Source organism: Neolamprologus brichardi, chromosome 23, assembly GCF_056152115.1.
Source record: "Neolamprologus brichardi isolate AB-2024 chromosome 23, ASM5615211v1, whole genome shotgun sequence".
NCBI classification, from domain to species: domain Eukaryota; kingdom Metazoa; phylum Chordata; class Actinopteri; order Cichliformes; family Cichlidae; genus Neolamprologus; species Neolamprologus brichardi.
In genome coordinates, this window is record NC_142125.1 from 39,735,344 (window position 1) to 39,753,138 (window position 17,795).

Here is a 17,795-nt window from a genome sequence, read left to right on the forward strand (position 1 = left end):
TGCTGAGGCGGTCATTCAGGCTCCATGCAGATGAACTCAACACTTCCTTTGCTTTGTACCCTGTGCAAGTCTGTCAGATCGGTGCATTTATATGAATATGACACAGTGTTTTATCTTTTTCTGTAAACTATAAACCAAAACTGTTTCTGTTTTTTATAATTATATTAAATTCAACATGTCACATCTTGTTGTTGTTTTTTTCTCTAACTTACTTCATGTCTCCATGTTATACTCTGCAATATTAATGTGATTTGTTCATGTAATCTGTTATTGACAGTGAGGTGCTGCTTTAGGTTTTATAGTAGTTACTGTCAAAAGGAAATATTCCTTAAATATTCCTTGATTAGCATCTAGGAAATGATCAGCGAGGCGCTTTTGTGCTTCAAGGAAAGCAGGAGGAGACTAGAGACTACAGGAAGGAGTAGTGACAGTTTTAGCGCCCTCTGCAGTTTGTGTGTGGAAGTGCAAAAGCTTACAGCACCTGGTATTCCCAGGCGGTCTCCCATCCAAGTACTGACCAGGCCCGACCCTGCTTAGCTTCCGAGATCAGACGAGATCGGGCGTGTTCAGGGTGGTATGGCCGTAAGCGAGGGAAGAGCTCAGAAACAGCATTTTTATACATGCTGTAGCGACACACGCACACGTTTTCTCTTCTATATAGAAGTTAAAGTCTCCAAACGACAAAAATGTTTGAATTACAAAACACACGGTTCTATAATAATCTAACAAATGTTATTATGGTGACGTTACGGCGGGAAAAGCATTTTTGCAGCTCAGTGTTGAAGCTGCAGTTCACAATAAATTTTTGCATGTTTTGGCTATAACACGTGAAGCTTAGCACAATAATATATTTTAAACTATGTGACATTTGCCAAGTATAAAAGGTCTTTTATAGCGGGCTTCCCTCGCTTACGGCCATACCACCCTGAACACGCCCGATCTCGTCTGATCTCGGAAGCTAAGCAGGGTCGGGCCTGGTCAGTACTTGGATGGGAGACCGCCTGGGAATACCAGGTGCTGTAAGCTTTTGCACTTCCACACACAAACTGCAGAGGGCGCTGCTGCTCATGTTTATGCTCAAAGGCATGAAAAGTTAGATTTCTGGGTAATAAAATCTTTTTTCTATCTTTTTAACATGAGAATATTATATTTCCATCTTGTCTTCCACAGTAATCAGATTAATGATGAGACAAAAGTAGAACAAGGAAAGAATAGGCCATGTATCTCACGTTTAAACAAAATTGATGTTTTCTGAAAAATCTCACACAGATAAACATTTACAGGAAATTACTTTTCCTTCAACACAAACATCAAAGAGTCTGTGGTTTTCTTTATTGATTGTACTTGAGTAGAAGCTGTAAAGGAACATTTCTATTATTCTCATTTAAAGTGTTTAAGTTCTTAAGCATATGCTTAGTTCTGACACTATAATAGACTGTTCAGTGGAAGTTTCTAAACTAGATGAACTTATTTCAACTCCCTATTGCATGAATAATATACCACTGAAATTTATAAAACAGCTTTCACAAACAAGTTTGAATTTATTTTGGATTTTCTCAAATGCACACAGTGCCAAAAGCATACACACAGTCAAATCTTTTCATATGAGGCGCTGAAGGTTCTGCAACTCATAACTCAACGAGCCCTATTAACTTCTCATTAGTGATCATGGCTGACTACAAGTGTTAGTTTCTCTTCGCAGCGTAAAAAGGATTAGCTTAAAAGCACTTGTTGGATTGACCAATATTTAGAACAACAGAAAGTCCAAGGAACTCACTGTAAACCATTTTAAGCCATTTTTATACACTTACAGATTCAGTTCAAACAATCGTTTGTAATTACAAGTTGTTTTAATATGTTACCACTTTGCCAAGGACTGGAAGAAGACCAAAGAGTCCCCCTTAGATCAGAGGGAATTTCTTATTACTGTGAACTGAGGATCCCAACCACTTCTGGAAAGAAAGCTTTATGGGCAGACTTGACAATGACTGAGCTATATGGCCACAATGACAACAGTATGTTTGGTGTATCAAAGGTGATCCTTTGAAATCTAAGAACCGCGTACCAGATGTTAAACATGGAGGTGGTAGGATCATGCTCCGGGGCTGATTTGCTGGATGGAATAATAAAGAAGGAGGACTAGTAAAGTGAGTTTACAATCAACCATTGAAACTGACCTTCAGAGATAGAAAACTTCTATATTCAATGTTTCTCCAAATCCTCATCCTCGACTTATTAGTAAAAGAAAACAAATTTCATAATATAATATGTTCTGATGACATTCAGTTGGATCTGATTTACACATCGGGTCGTGTTTTCGTAGCGTAAACGCTGGGCGTCCTCTCAGAGCCTACGCTCTATCTGCTATTCGCGAACAGAGATACGCAAGTTTCTCCGTGACTGCAGCTGTCAGTCAAAGCTGTTATGATGACGTTTCACCCCAATTTAACATCACCGCGGTAGGAATTAGAATCAAACTTATGGGAAAGGAGACCCCTTGGACATCAATCAGCATGATGAGAGCTATTGAAACCAAAAGAAAGAATCTTTGGAAAGAGAGAAGAGGCAGTCGTTCCATATATCGGTTGTTAAACTTAACGTGGGAATGCTTTACAAATATTCAGAGATGAACTTACACACTTGCTTTACTTCTCTCTGGGATAACTTTCTCGAAGATGAAATGCCGGTTTGGTAGCGAGGCTCCAACTGCTCAACCAGACCGCCGACAGGTCTCGCACGCCACAGCCGCTCTATCACGTGACGCATACTGCTCCAACGTGCTACGGTTATGAGCTGAGTTACGCCGTGTCGCAAGTTTTGTGAGATGCTTTCGTGATATTTAATGGATCGGATTACATTTTTCATTTCTCTCTGATATCTGATCCAGTAATTTACGTCAGTATTGGACCGATACGTAATATCAGATCGGCAGTGTTGGGAAGTAACGGAATACATGTACCGCCGTTACGTATTTAAAATACAAAATATGAGTAACTGTATTCCGTTACAGTTACCGTTTAAAAAGGTGGTATTTAGAATACAGTTACTTTGTTGAAATAAATGGATTACACGGCAGTACTTCCCTGTTTCATATTGTCGCGGGTCAGGACTGTTTGGGTTTTGTTTGACAGCTACGTTCTGTTGTTCCAGGCGGCAGCGTTACGGTTGCCATGGTTACAGGGTGACGCTCTCTCTCTGCGTGTTTCCTGGGTGAGAGAGGCCTCTTTGTTGTTGTTGTGCTAAGCTAATAGGCAGAATGCTACAGGTATAGCTCTAAAGAATGTAGCATCATAGGCAGTGTAGTCCGTGCTGCAGGGAGAATGGACTGCCATACACGTTATGTGTCTGTGAGCGAGGGAGGAAGAAAAAGGAAAAGTACGAGCTGTCATGAGCAAAAACGGGAGCTGGAAGCATGTAAATATAATAATAACCACTGCAGCCAAGAAGAGAGCCTGACGAGCCCAGTTGTAAGTAAGCTATTAAGACTCGACTGTACACCGTGTTCGTGTTTTCCTCCAAAAACAATAAGTTCCTTTGGAGCAGCCTTTCAACGCCTCTCTCTGTCTCTGCTAGCAAAGTTGACCCAGACAACAAAGTAAAGCTAGTTTTCGGCTACGAGCCGACACAGAACCCACCGTATTAGCCAGAGGTCCCTTTACTACGGTTCGGAGCCGCGGACCTTCAGTAACAGTAATAAATCACAGCAATAGTACATTCATGTAGTTGTAAACAGCATGATAATATATTAAGTAATCCAAAGTATTCAGAATACGTTACTCTCATTGAGTAACGTAGCGGAATACGTTACAGAATACATTTTGGGGCATGTATTCTGTATTCTGTAATGGAATACATTTTAAAAGTAACCTTCCCAACACTGCAGATCGGTTCATCTCTAATTAATAAACTAATATAAGTAACCACTGGTTGCACTGATGTGATTAGACTCTTGTGAGTCATCAATCTCTCAAATGTCCTTCTCTCTCCTCCAGGGAAACATCTTACCGACCAGAGCTGCAAGCCACTTCCTCCAAATATGATGAAGATGTGAGATTTTCAGCAACAGGGACGCTTTCCTGAGTTTCAGGAAATGATTTGTGGTTAAAGTAGCAGGACTGTCGAGCACATTTTTATATTTCAAGGTGCCGTTTTTTTAAAAAGGAAAATATGACAGCCAAAAACAACAACAACCCCCCCAAAACTCCATAACATGCAAACTTCAGTATGAATACTAAGATGAGAGGACAGGGATGAGGTAAAGCTTGCTCATTGGTCCAGTGTTGGCCGTATGCCACATACATGATCTGCTGAGACGGTCATTCAGGCTCCATGCAGATGAACTCAACACTTCCTTTACTTTGTACCCTGTGCAAGTCTGTCAGATCGGTGCATTTATATGAATATGACACAGTGTTTTTTTTTTCCTGTAAAATTCTCTGTAAACTATAAACCAAAACTGTTTCTGTTTTTTATAATTATATTAAATTCAACATGTCACATCTTGTTTTTATTTTTTTCTCTAACTTACTTCATGTCTCCATGTTATACTCTGCAATATTAATGTGATTTGTTTGTTTAATCTATTATTGACAGTGAGGTGCTGCTTTAGGTTTTATAGTAGTTACTGTCAAAAGGAAATATTCCTTAAATATTCCTTGATTAGCATCTAGGAAATGATCAGCGAGGTGCTTTTGTGCTTCAAGGAAAGCAGGAGGAGACTAGAGACTACAGAAAGGAGTAGTGACAGTTTTAGCGCCCTCTGCAGTTTGTGTGTGGAAGTGCAAAAGCTTACAGCACCTGGTATTCCCAGGCGGTCTCCCATCCAAGTACTGACCAGGCCCGACCCTGCTAAGCTTCCGAGATCAAACGAGATCGGGCGTGCTCAGGGTGGTATGGCCGTAAGCGAGGGAAGAGCTCAGAAACAGCATTTTTATACATGCTGTAGCGACACACGCACACGTTTTCTCTTCTATATAGAAGTTAAATGTTTGAATTACAAAACACACGGTTCTATAATGATCTAACAAATGTTATTATGGAGATGTTATTGTGGGAAAAGCATTTTTGCAGCTCAGTGTTGAAGCTGCAGTTAACAACGAATAGCTGCATGCTTTCGCTGTAACATATGGAATTTAGCACAATAATATATATCAAACTGTGTGACATTTGCCAAGTATAAAAGGTGTTTTCTAGCGGGCTTTCCTCGCTTACGGCCATACCACCCTGAACACGCCCGATCTCGTCTGATCTCGGAAGCTAAGCAGGGTCGGGCCTGGTCAGTACTTGGATGGGAGACCGCCTGGGAATACCAGGTGCTGTAAGCTTTTGCACTTCCACACACAAACTGCAGAGAGCGCTGCTGCCCATGTTTATGCTCAAAGACATGAAAAGTTAGATTTCAGGGTAATAAAATCTTTTTTCTATCTTTTTTTAACATGAGAATATTATATTTCCATCTTGTCGTCCACAGTAATCAGATTAATAATGAGACAAAAGTAGAACAAGAAAAGAATAGGCCATGTATCTCACGTTTAAACAAAATTGATGTTTTCTGAAAAATCTCACACAGATAAACATTTACAGGAAATTACTTTTCCTTCAAAACAAACATCAAAGAGTCTGTGGTTTTCTTTATTGATTGTACTTGAGTAGAAGCTGTAAAGGAATATTTCTATTATTCTCATTTAAAGTGTTTAAGTTCTTAAGCATATGCTTAGTTCTGACACTATAATAGACTGTTCAGTGGAAGTTTCTAAACTAGATGAACTTATTTCAACTCCCTATTGCATGAATAATATACCACTGAAATTTACAAAACAGCTTTCACAAACAAGTTTGAATTTATTTTGGATTTTCTCAAATGCACACAGTGCCAAAAGCATACACACAGTCAAATCTTTTCATATGAGGCACTGAAGGTTCTGCACCTCATAACTCAACAAGCCCTATTAACTTCTCATTAGTGATCATGGCTGACTACAAGTGTTAGTTTCTCTTCGCAGCGTAAAAAGGATTAGCTTAAAAGCACTTGTTGGATTGACCAATATTTAGAACAACAGAAAGTCCAAGGAACTCACCGTAAACCATTTTAAGCCATTTTTATGCACTTACAGATTCAGTTCAAACAATCGTTTGTAATTACAAGTTGTTTTAATATGTTACCACTTTGCCAAGGACTGGAAGAAGACCAAAGAGTCCCCCTTAGATCAGAGCGAATTTGTTATTACTGTGAACTGAGGATCCCAACCACTTCTGGAAAGACAGCTTTATGGGCAGACTTGACAATGACTGAGCTATATGGCCACAATGACAACAGTATGTTTGGTGTATCAAAGGTGATCCTTTGAAATCTGAGAACACTGTACCAGATGTTAAGCCTGGTGGTGGTAGGATCATGCTCCGGGGCTGATTTGCTGGATGGAATAATAAAGAAGGAGGACTAGTAAAGTGAGTTTACAATCAACCATTGAAACTGACCTTCAGAGATAGAAAACTTCTATTCAGTGCTTCTCCAAATCCTCATCCTCGACTTATTAGTAAAAGAAAACAAATTTCATAATATAATGTCTTCTGATGACATTCAGTTGGATCTGATTTACACATCGGGTCGTGTTTTCGTAGCGTAAACGCTGGGCGTCCTCTCAGAGCCTACGCTCTATCTGCTATTCGCAAACAGAGATACGCAAGTTTCTCCGTGACTGCAGCTGTCAGTCAAAGCTGTTATGATGACGTTTCACCCCAATTTAACATCACCGCGGTAGGAATTAGAATCAAACTTATGGGAAAGGAGACCCCTTGGACATCAATCAGCGTGATGAGAACTATTGAAAACAAAAGAAAGAATCTTTGGAAAGAGAGAAGAGGCAGTCGCTCCATATATCAGTTGTTAAGCTTAACGTGGGAATGCTTTACAAACATTCAGAGATGAACTTACACACTTGCTTTACTTCTCTCTGGGATAACTTTCTCGAAGATGAAATGCCGGTTTGGTAGCGAGGCTACAAATGCTCAACCAGACCGCCGATAGGTCTCGCACGCCACAGCCGCTCTATCACGTGACGCATACTGCTCCAACGTGCTACGGTTATGAGCTGAGTTACGCCGTGTCGCAAGTTTTGTGAGATGCTTTCGTGATATTTAATGGATCGGATTACATTTTTTAAATTTCTTTCTGATAGCCGATCCAGTAATTTACGTCAGTATCGGACCGATACGTAATATCAGATCGGTTCATCTCTAATTAATAAACTAATACAAGCAACCACTGGTTGGACTAATGTGATTAGACTCTTGTGAGTCATCAATCTCTCAAATGTCCTTCTCTCTTTTCCAGAGAAACATCTCAGAGCTGCAAGCCACTTCCTCCAAATATGATGAAGATGTGTGATTTTCAGCAACAGAGACGCTTTCCTGAGTTTCAGGAAATGATTCGTGGTTAAAGTAGCAGGACTGTCGAGCACATTTTTATATTTCAAGGTGCCATTTTTTTAAAAAGGAAAATGTGACAGCCAAAAACAACAACAAACCCCCCCCCCCCCAAAACTCCATAACATGCAAACTTCAGTATGAATACTAAGATGAGAGGACAGGGATGAGGTAAAGCTTGCTCATTGGTCCAGTGTTGGCCGTATGCCACATACATGATCTGCTGAGGCGGTCATTCAGGCTCCATGCAGATGAACTCAACACTTCCTTTGCTTTGTACCCTGTGCAAGTCTGTCAGATCGGTGCATTTATATGAATATGACGCAGTGTTTTATTTTTTCCTGTAAAATTCTCTGTAAACTATAAACCAAAACTGTGTTTCTGTTTTTTATAATTATATTAAATTCAACATGTCACATCTTGTTGTTGTTTTTCTCTAACTTACTTCATGTCTCCATGTTATACTCTGCAATATTAATGTGATTTGTTCATTTAATCTGTTATTGACAGTGAGGTGCTGCTTTAGGTTTTATAGTAGTTACTGTCAAAAGGAAATATTCCTTAAATATTCCTTGATTAGCATCTAGGAAATGATCAGCGAGGCGCTTTTGTGCTTCAGGGAAAGCAGGAGGAAACTAGAGACTACAGGAAGGAGTAGTGACAGTTTTAGCGCCCTCTGCAGTTTGTGTGTGGAAGTGCAAAAGCTTACAGCACCTGGTATTCCCAGGCGGTCTCCCATCCAAGTACTGACCAGGCCCGACCCTGCTTAGCTTCCGAGATCAGACGAGATCGGGCGTGTTCAGGGTGGTGTGGCCGTAAGCGAAAGCAAAGCACAGAAACAGCATTTTTATACATGCTGTAGCGACAAATGCACACGTTTGCTCTTCTATATAGAAGTTAAAGTCTCCAAACGACAAAAACGTTTGAATTGCAAAACACACGGTTCTATAATGATCTAACAAATGTTATTATGGAGATGTTACTGTGGGAAAAGCATTTTTGCAGCTCAGTGTTGAAGCTGCAGTTAACAACGAATAGCTGCATGCTTTCGCTGTAACATATAAAGCTTGGCACAATAACATATTTTAAACTGTGTGACATTTGCCAAGTATAAAAGGTGTTTTCTAGCGGGCTTCCCTCGCTTACGGCCATACCACCCTGAACACGCCCGATCTCGTCTGATCTCGGAAGCTAAGCAGGGTCGGGCCTGGTCAGTACTTGGATGGGAGACCGCCTGGGAATACCAGGTGCTGTAAGCTTTTGCACTTCCACACACAAACTGCAGAGAGCGCTGCTGCCCATGTTTATGCTCAAAGACATGAAAAGTTAGATTTCTGGGTAATAAAATCTTTTTTCTATCTTTTTTTAACATGAGAATATTATATTTCCATCTTGTCGTCCACAGTAATCAGATTAATAATGAGACAAAAGTAGAACAAGAAAAGAATAGGCCATGTATCTCACGTTTAAACAAAATTGATGTTTTCTGAAAAATCTCACACAGATAAACATTTACAGGAAATTACTTTTCCTTCAAAACAAACATCAAAGAGTCTGTGGTTTTCTTTATTGATTGTACTTGAGTAGAAGCTGTAAAGGAATATTTCTATTATTCTCATTTAAAGTGTTTAAGTTCTTAAGCATATGCTTAGTTCTGACACTATAATAGACTGTTCAGTGGAAGTTTCTAAACTAGATGAACTTATTTCAACTCCCTATTGCATGAATAATATACCACTGAAATTTACAAAACAGCTTTCACAAACAAGTTTGAATTTATTTTGGATTTTCTCAAATGCACACAGTGCCAAAAGCATACACACAGTCAAATCTTTTCATATGAGGCACTGAAGGTTCTGCACCTCATAACTCAACAAGCCCTATTAACTTCTCATTAGTGATCATGGCTGACTACAAGTGTTAGTTTCTCTTCGCAGCGTAAAAAGGATTAGCTTAAAAGCACTTGTTGGATTGACCAATATTTAGAACAACAGAAAGTCCAAGGAACTCACCGTAAACCATTTTAAGCCATTTTTATGCACTTACAGATTCAGTTCAAACAATCGTTTGTAATTACAAGTTGTTTTAATATGTTACCACTTTGCCAAGGACTGGAAGAAGACCAAAGAGTCCCCCTTAGATCAGAGGGCCAGAGGTTGCACATAACATTGACTTCTCCTCAGCAGCTGCCCCCAAAATTGCTCTAGATGAACGATTCACGATTGATGCCAGCTGTGCGTTGCCATGTAAATAGTTTGCATTTCATGTGTACCTGCACATGTACTTGCTATGTACATGTGAACAGATCTTGAATAAAAAAACAAAACAAAACATACTTTTAATTTCTGTTTTATTGAAACCACTTTACAGAAAGTACAATTATTTACAATGAACTGTACATGCAACACAGCAGTTTTATGAATATTCAACAAGAGCAAGTTTCATTTGGCCCTGGTTTGACAACCACACTGGGGCACATGTTCACCAAAACACAGCACACCTTAACATTCCTATCAAGCAGTGTTGTGTCTTCACCCTCACATGATATGAGTAACTCCTGTCCACAGCCTCCGTGACATGGTGATTTTGTTGTTGGTCTTCTGTCAGATCTTCATCTATCCGGTCGTTAAGCGATGACGTGACGAATCCTACTTCCGGGCCTAAAGTAGTCTGCGTTTAATATGGCTTTTGTGTTGTTAACATGTTTAATGTTTTGTATTTACTTCTATTTAATCTCAAAAAGCTCCTAAAACAGTCAGTGATCACTGTTGATCTCCCTCGGCTTTTATTACCGCTAATCATTTATTTAAGCTCAGTTTTTAAAACCTTAGGATGTAACTACAGCCCAGCCCATGCAGCAGTATATGAATGACTAACCTCGTATTGTGGATGGATTATCTCAGTCGTTCTCCTGGCTGAAGTTTGGTCCTTTTACAGCATCCTGCCATGCGATTACATTTGTTCCTGACCACCGAGAACACTCACGTTAACTTTTATCGAGTAGGAAAAAAGTTAGCTTGTTTATATTATGCTCACATAGCTGTGTCGCTAGCGGTCACGTAGCACATTATATACCAGCTAGCCAAACTTCAGTAACCCTACAAATGTCACTGCTGTTTAGTTTTCTGTCTTCATTTATGTTGGAAGTGATAACAGAGCTGTACGTTTTAATTTGTTTCCAAAACCCCGCAGTCAGGACATGTTATATTGTATTTAGATAGAAGCTAGCGAGCTAACTTCCTGCTAACTTCTAACTCCGTTAAATAAATAAATTCCGTTTTCATGGATGCCTGGATGTTAAACTCAATTGTTACACCTGGTAGAGCAGAACACTGATCATTTTATTAAAGATGAAAGAATTTAGACAGTTTTTCGACTCTCAGTAATGCCATAGTGATTGTTTGATATATGGACCTGAAGCAGAGTTTAGGCCCAGACACGGCTAGTGACGTCAGACTTAACGACGGGATTACTTCTGCACGGGGCACACCTTCAGACTCTGCAGCTGCATAACGAAAGCCTGTAAGATAAAATTAGTGTGTACACATAAGGTAAATGTATACCAGTATTCCAGGTGCGTGATTCATCTGAAAGTTATGTGCAGATTAGCGTACAATGAGCGCAATTTTGTATGTTTTTGGGTTCTCTTTTTCGCTTTCGTTGCACTCGCCTTGTCCGAGTCTGACCGTTGCAATCCAAGCCTGACGTCTTTGTTTAGTAATATCGGATACATGAGATCCCTCCCGTTGCCTCCAGGCGAGGAAACGATGAAATGAGAGCCCATTTTCCAGCTTCTTGCATTCCCTATCGTGTGATCTAACGTTGCAACCGACAACACAGTACGTACGAACCATAGCTGACGTTTCCGTGTGCTTTGTTTGGCCTACTGGCATGGCGGGAGGGGGCGTGGCTCCAAAGCCCTGATGTCTGGCTCCGCCTCTGCTCAGTCGGCTAGTGCCTGATGTGTGATACCACTGATTTCCTTTACCAAGTAATACCAAGTAATATTCAGGGTGGTATCGACGATACTGATCCGATACCGATACTTTGTACAAAAACTTATTTTATTTATTGCATCTCAAATTATAGCATCATAATGATTACAGCACATCAGATTACTTGTTCTTATCACTTAATAATGCAGAGTTCATCTTATAGAAATAAAAAAAACTGAAGTTGTGCGCTATTTGAAAGCCTTGCCTGCCTGCAGCACTAAAGTACGGTGGCCCCTAGAGACAAAGCACGTACAAACTCCAAAACACTTGCAAACTCCAAAACACTTGCAAACTCCAAAACATATGCAAACTCCAAAACACATGCAAACTCCAAAACACTTGCAAACTCCAAAACATATGCAAACTCCAAAACACATGCAAACTCCAAAACACTTGCAAATTCCAAAACACATGCAAACCCCAAAACACTTGCAAATTCCAAAACACATGCAAACTCCAAAACACTTGCAAACTCCAAAACACTTGCAAACTCCAAAACACATGCAAACCCCAAAACACTTGCAAACTCCAAAACACATGCAAACCCCAAAGCACATGCAAATTCCAAAACACAACGGAAGTGCTCCAGGACGCTAGGGGCAGTGTTGAGCTTTTGTTACCTAGTAACTACACAAGCCAGGATGTACCAATGACCGGATTTGGGGTCTGCAGCCTTAAAGGCCGCATTTTAAGGCCGATTACGTCACAGCGACACGACGAAGGCTGTCCCAATTCAAAGGCTGATCGAAATGCGGCCCTCAAATGCGTCCTTAATTTCCCTGAATTTTAAAGATGGGTCGCTGTAGCCTTCATGGCCCAACATATCCCAGATTTCATAGCGCGGCTGTGGTGTGGATAATTTTGCCGAAAAAAACGGCTGAAGCGGAGCCGCCGAAGAGTAAACTTTCAGAAGTAAGTACTGAATATTATGTCACTTATTTATGCGCAAATGTTTTTTATAATGAAGAACATTAAAACATTACTGTTGGCCACGTGTCGGGAAAGTTATGTGACATTAGCGATGTTTGTACTAACTTGGTTTTAAAGCCTTTACTCCAAATTATACGCCGTTCAATAGTTGACTTTAATCTTACAGAGAATGTGATGATTTTATGGATAATTAAAGTCAGTCATATATCCACAAACACAACAGGCTGAAAGTCAGTGATGCTGCTCGGTTTGCAGTCCTGAATATCACGGCACAAGCAGGATTCACTGCACTGTTAATGTTAGCTATGTTATATTGCTGCCTCTGTTCGGTGGTGTCGAGCCAAATGGAGTTTAACGTGTGTTTGAACGAGCTGACGGTTCACTCGTTAAGCTGAAAGAAAGATGCTTTAATCACAGGAGTCACACATGTGTCCACTGTACCATCTGGGAACTCTTCTTGTTTCGTAATAACACAGTCCTCCTTCTTTTGTGCTGTTTTGTAGCAGTGTATACACCTGAGACTGTCACCTGTGTGTCTGTCCTGCACTCTCTCTCTTTTTCTTTCTCTCTGATTGTGTAATAAAAGTATGAACGTGTATTTATAAGTTACACTTGTGTTTGAATCCTGCAGCTTATCACGCATTTGATTTCCATGTGTGACAACTGCAAGTGTCCAGAGTGAGGACAGACTGAGGGACTCACTGCTGCACATCATCTGTGAGGCTTTGCACCCCTGATGATCCACCAGGACAAACTCAGCAGTGTGTGAGGAAGAGGAGGAGGAAGAGCCAGCAGCAGCTGACAGATGGAGAGAATAGACAGACTGTTCCCTGTTTGTGAAGGACTGCTAGAAAAGTTTAACATAACTAATTGTCTGTCCTGAATCAGTCTTATTAGGTAATGTTCAAATAATTTTATCATTCCAGTGTTTGCAGTGTGGGAGAAAGTACTCAGGGCCTTCAAGTTACACACTATGAAAGGAAGAAACAAGTTTAATATTCAGAAACCTAAAGTATGTATCAGCAGCTGAATGGACCTAAAAGTAAATGTTTGTTTCAGTTCTATGAAGCTTTGAGTATTTTGGATTAGTAGCAGTGCTGTGTTTGTTGCATCATATTGCTGTAATTGTTTATATGCTTTATATATTCTGAGGTAAGTTGATCTATAGTGTTACATCATATTCTATAATGATGCTATGTGTTTGTAGACTTTCTGCCCAGTTTGATCAATTTAGCAGAAGTCAGCCTGTTTAAGGCTCTGATATCTATTCTGTATGACTTAAAGCAGTTATGACATGGTCTGATATCTCACCCAATAAAGGAATATTCAATATATCAGTCTACTCTTCATTTTATCAGAAACAGTTATCACAGCTCATATAATTTCTTTTTACACACGTATGTAAGCAATGAGCCAAATTTAGTAATGCCAACATACTGAAGGAACAACATTTCTCTCTTATATATGATACACCTATATATGCACTGTCAAAGATACTTGTCTTTGAGGGAAGATTTAAGGTGATAAGACCTATAAATAACTGCAACTTGAATCTGTACTGAGGCTCAGTATTTGACACAGAGTTCATGTTCACTGCTGTAATAGCTAATAATGATTAATATAATAACTATAATATTGGCCATATTATATTTACATTACCAAAGTGATATGACTTTAGTCTCATGAACAACATTAGCTAATTGTTATTTACTAACTAATCTTAAATGACTGTTCAGTACAGAAATGAAGCCCAAAAATCATGTTTTACTGTCCTGTGGTCTCAACCTCAGATACTTATCAAATCACACAAAGCTCTTGTAGAAACAAACAAACAAATGAACAAAATATGTTTTCCTTCATTTCTGTCAAACAAAGTTGTATGACACGTTTCCAGCGGTTAGTATCATGGTTGCTAGGCAACCTGGGAAGCGCGACAGAGACTAGACCGTCCCATACAGACAAACTTGCCGTTTATTTTGCAAATCGAGCTCAACACTGCCCCTAGCGTCCTGGAGCACTTCCGTTGTGTTTTGGAATTTGCACGTGCTTTGGGGTTTGCATGTGTTTTGGAGTTTGCAAGTGTTTTGGAGTTTGCAAGTGTTTTGGAGTTTGCATGCGTTTTGGAGTTTGCAAGTGTTTTGGAGTTTGCAAGTGTTTTGGAGTTTGCATGCGTTTTGGAATTTGCAAGTGTTTTGGAGTTTGCAAGTGTTTTGGAGTTTGTACGTGCTTTGTCTCTAGGGGCCACCGTACTAAAGGACTCCGTGAGAGACATCTGTCTCGCCCTAGCAGCACCTGTCCCTGTCCTCCTTTCCATCCGGACAACAAAATTGAAAAACCATATCGCAGAATTCATAGCGCGGCCCAGCCAGTTCCAGTCTCCAACAATGGCGGCAGCAACTTCTGGTGTGTGCATGGGTGGGGGCCGACCAACACATCGTCTTCAAACCCCCGTGGTCTTTCACTACTCGGGTTAAACATGATATATAAGTCACTTTGATAACTTAAAAATGTTATTGTTTGGCTTTTTCAGTGTTTTATTTGTTCGTGAGTAAATCAGTTTGGCTGAGAATAAAGTTATTAGATTAGATTAAATTAAATTTAACTTTATTAATCCCTCGGGAGGGTTCCTCCGGGGTTTTCACACAGCTGAATAAACAGAAAATGATTAAACAAAGTGTGAGACGGTCGAGAGTTTACGTAAGCGCCCGGTTATATTTTAGATAGCAAGGAGCAGACGGCAGAGTTTCACATTAGAAAGGTATAGTAATCATCCACAACTATTTTCAGCTGCGGATGATAAAGGATTCAGAAAGTTTACTCATGCGGGCCCATATGACAGAGAATACGCATGTTCTTTTTGTTTTCATATTTTAATTTATATTTAATTGTGTTGTGGTTTGCAGTGTTTTGTGTTGTTTCACTTTAAATTAGTTTAAAAGAAAAAAGCTGAAAATTTAAACAGTTAAAAATTGAAATGTGAATAGTTGATTTTTGTATTATATGATTTATTTATTATATTTTATGTGGAGTGAATAAATAAAAGTATATTTACGGTGGCCCCTACAGACAAAGCACGTACAAAACACAACAGAAGTGCTCCAGGATGCTAGGGGGCAGTGTTGAGCTTTTGTTACCTCGTGGCTACACAAGCCAGCAAGTACCAACGACCGGATTTGGTGTGTGGTAGTAACAGGTAAATGAACATTTTTTAAAAATGATTTGAATATATATGAGTGCTTGTGTATAAATACACAAACAATACACATATGCTTTCAATTGTGTAATTTAGGTGATCTAGGTAGCTCTGTTTTGGAAGTTCAGTTAACGCTAGCAATGTGTTTTGGAATTTGTATGTGTTTTGTCTCTAGGGGCCACCACATATATTTATATATAAATAAATATAAATAAAACGCTTTTTTTTACATTAGTAATTCCTTTTGTGTATAATTTTATATTGTTGTTAATAATAAATTAATTAAAGCAACAAAACAACCTGAAGAGCCGGTTCGGAGCCGAAAGAGCCGGCTCTTTTCAGTGAGCCGAACCGAAAGAGCCGGATCTCTAAAAAGAGACGGAAATCCCATCACTATAGCAGAGGAGGATGCATTCTCTTTGTCCAGTGCGTGTGCTACGCACCTACATTGAGCGCACTCAGAATGTGCGTTTATATGACCAGCTGTTTGTCTGCTTCGCTAATCCAAACAGAGGCTGTCCCTCTGGATTATAGAAGCTATCTCACTGCATACGGCACCAAAGGTCTTGCTTTGCCCCACGGGGTGAGAACTCATTCAACCAGGGAGATTTTTAAATGTTTTCTTTTTACCAACCAGCTCCTCTTTGATAGCTGCCGCGTCCATCTTGTGCTGCCTGCAGGTGAAGTGATGGGGGAGGGGGAGTTGTGTTCAGTGAAGGAGAGAGGCGAGGCCAAGTAACGTTGCGTAGAGACAAAAGTGGATGAAAGAGAAGCAAAATTGGGGCTCCACAAGTATAATTATAATGTAACATAGACAATATTGATGTAAACGATATTGTCACATATATATCGATATATTTAAAAGCTCGATATACATTGCCCAGCCCTACTGCTGAAAGTTCTTTGTTAGTTGTCTCTGCTTATTCCCACACATGGAGCAGATAGAAATCCAATGCAGTCCAGATGAACTCCAGCACTAACTCAGACCTCAGCACTAAGACAAAATCTGTAGCCCCTCTCTTCATCAATGATTTTAAAACCAGCGAGTGTTTGTGGTTTTACAAGAGCTTTGTTTTAAGTATAAAAAATTCTCTGGAGCAGCAACTTGTTTTTTTGTAGATTATTTATTGAATGCTGAAAGACAATCGATGTCTGTGATCTGAGAGAACAGGATGAACAGCCAGTTAGAAAAAATGTCAGAATGTAATGTTTACTTATGCAAGTGAGACAAGAAAGTCAAAAGTTGTTTCCATAACTCTTGTGATTGTGATATTTTTCCACATTCACTTACAAACAATTCTTCCATATTTCCTTAATAATAATATTCCCATTATTATTTATGCAAACTTTACAAAGTCTTAAGAACTCCAAATCTGAAGAAATCCAAAGCAACATCATGAAACAATGATAGAAAGATCACAGTGAGTACAGAGCAGCTCTCAAATCAACAGCAGCATTCGAAGTGTACAGGTTGAAGAACACCGTCGATTTTCACACATGCAATTTCAATGTGCTTCTTTATCATTTCACCTTTGTAGTTTTTTTTGTCATGTTGCAGTTTGCAGTACAAAAGCTCCATCTCTTCAGAGCTTCTATAAAGATTGTCATTTTTATAAACACGTTGTTTTCCTGTACAAATAGCTTTAACTTTGTCAAAAGTGCTAAAGATGAAGGTGTTTCTTTCTTTATCTTTACCATTAACATCTTTGATCTTCCTCTTGCGTATTAGTTTATCACATGACTCTTCTGTTTCGATGATATGCTGGTTTTTGAATATGTCAACACGTTTGTCATCACTTTCTTGTGCTGATCTGCTAGAAGAAACGGACGACATTTTTGTGTCTGGTTCAATGATACGCTGGTTTTTGACCTTCTTAACATGTTCGTAATCCACACAGAGCACAGTGACAGAGAGCACCACCAGCAAGAAAATGGAGAGCTTCATATTTCTATTTTGAAGACAAAAAAAGAACACTGACAAGAGTAAGTAAAGTAGTCGGTTTGTTTGTTTATTTCTGAAACGTTTTACCATTTGAACATGCTCAGACATTAAAACACATTTAAAATACACATTTAATACGACAAACTGGATGATCCCAGTTGGATGAACCAAAACAACAACTGGTAAAGATGTATTACTTTTACCTCTTTCTTCAGTTAGCAGAGTGATTTGTTGTGCAGTGCAGTGTTTGGTGGGAGTCGGCTCTCTGACGCAGGGATCAATGAAGATCTTCAGGGAAGGAAATTCTCTG

At 39.5% G+C, this 17,795-nt stretch overlaps 6 non-coding genes across 6 annotated transcripts; 3 read left to right on the forward strand and 3 right to left on the reverse strand.

The window, feature by feature from the left end:
* Positions 1-469: 469 nt before the first annotated feature.
* LOC148096318 (5S ribosomal RNA) lies at positions 470-588 on the reverse strand. The gene has a single exon (XR_015717342.1). It is a non-coding gene; the product is annotated as a 5S ribosomal RNA (ribosomal RNA).
* A 319-nt stretch (positions 589-907) lies between these two features.
* Positions 908-1,026, forward strand: LOC148096319 (5S ribosomal RNA). Its single transcript, XR_015717343.1, has one exon. It is a non-coding gene; the product is annotated as a 5S ribosomal RNA (ribosomal RNA).
* A 3,759-nt stretch (positions 1,027-4,785) lies between these two features.
* On the reverse strand, positions 4,786-4,904 carry LOC148096320 (5S ribosomal RNA). The gene has a single exon (XR_015717323.1). It is a non-coding gene; the product is annotated as a 5S ribosomal RNA (ribosomal RNA).
* A 301-nt stretch (positions 4,905-5,205) lies between these two features.
* On the forward strand, positions 5,206-5,324 carry LOC148096321 (5S ribosomal RNA). The gene has a single exon (XR_015717344.1). It is a non-coding gene; the product is annotated as a 5S ribosomal RNA (ribosomal RNA).
* Positions 5,325-8,127: 2,803 nt separating this feature from the next.
* On the reverse strand, positions 8,128-8,246 carry LOC148096322 (5S ribosomal RNA). The gene has a single exon (XR_015717291.1). It is a non-coding gene; the product is annotated as a 5S ribosomal RNA (ribosomal RNA).
* Positions 8,247-8,565: 319 nt separating this feature from the next.
* LOC148096323 (5S ribosomal RNA) lies at positions 8,566-8,684 on the forward strand. Its single transcript, XR_015717345.1, has one exon. It is a non-coding gene; the product is annotated as a 5S ribosomal RNA (ribosomal RNA).
* The last annotated feature ends 9,111 nt before the right edge of the window (positions 8,685-17,795 follow it).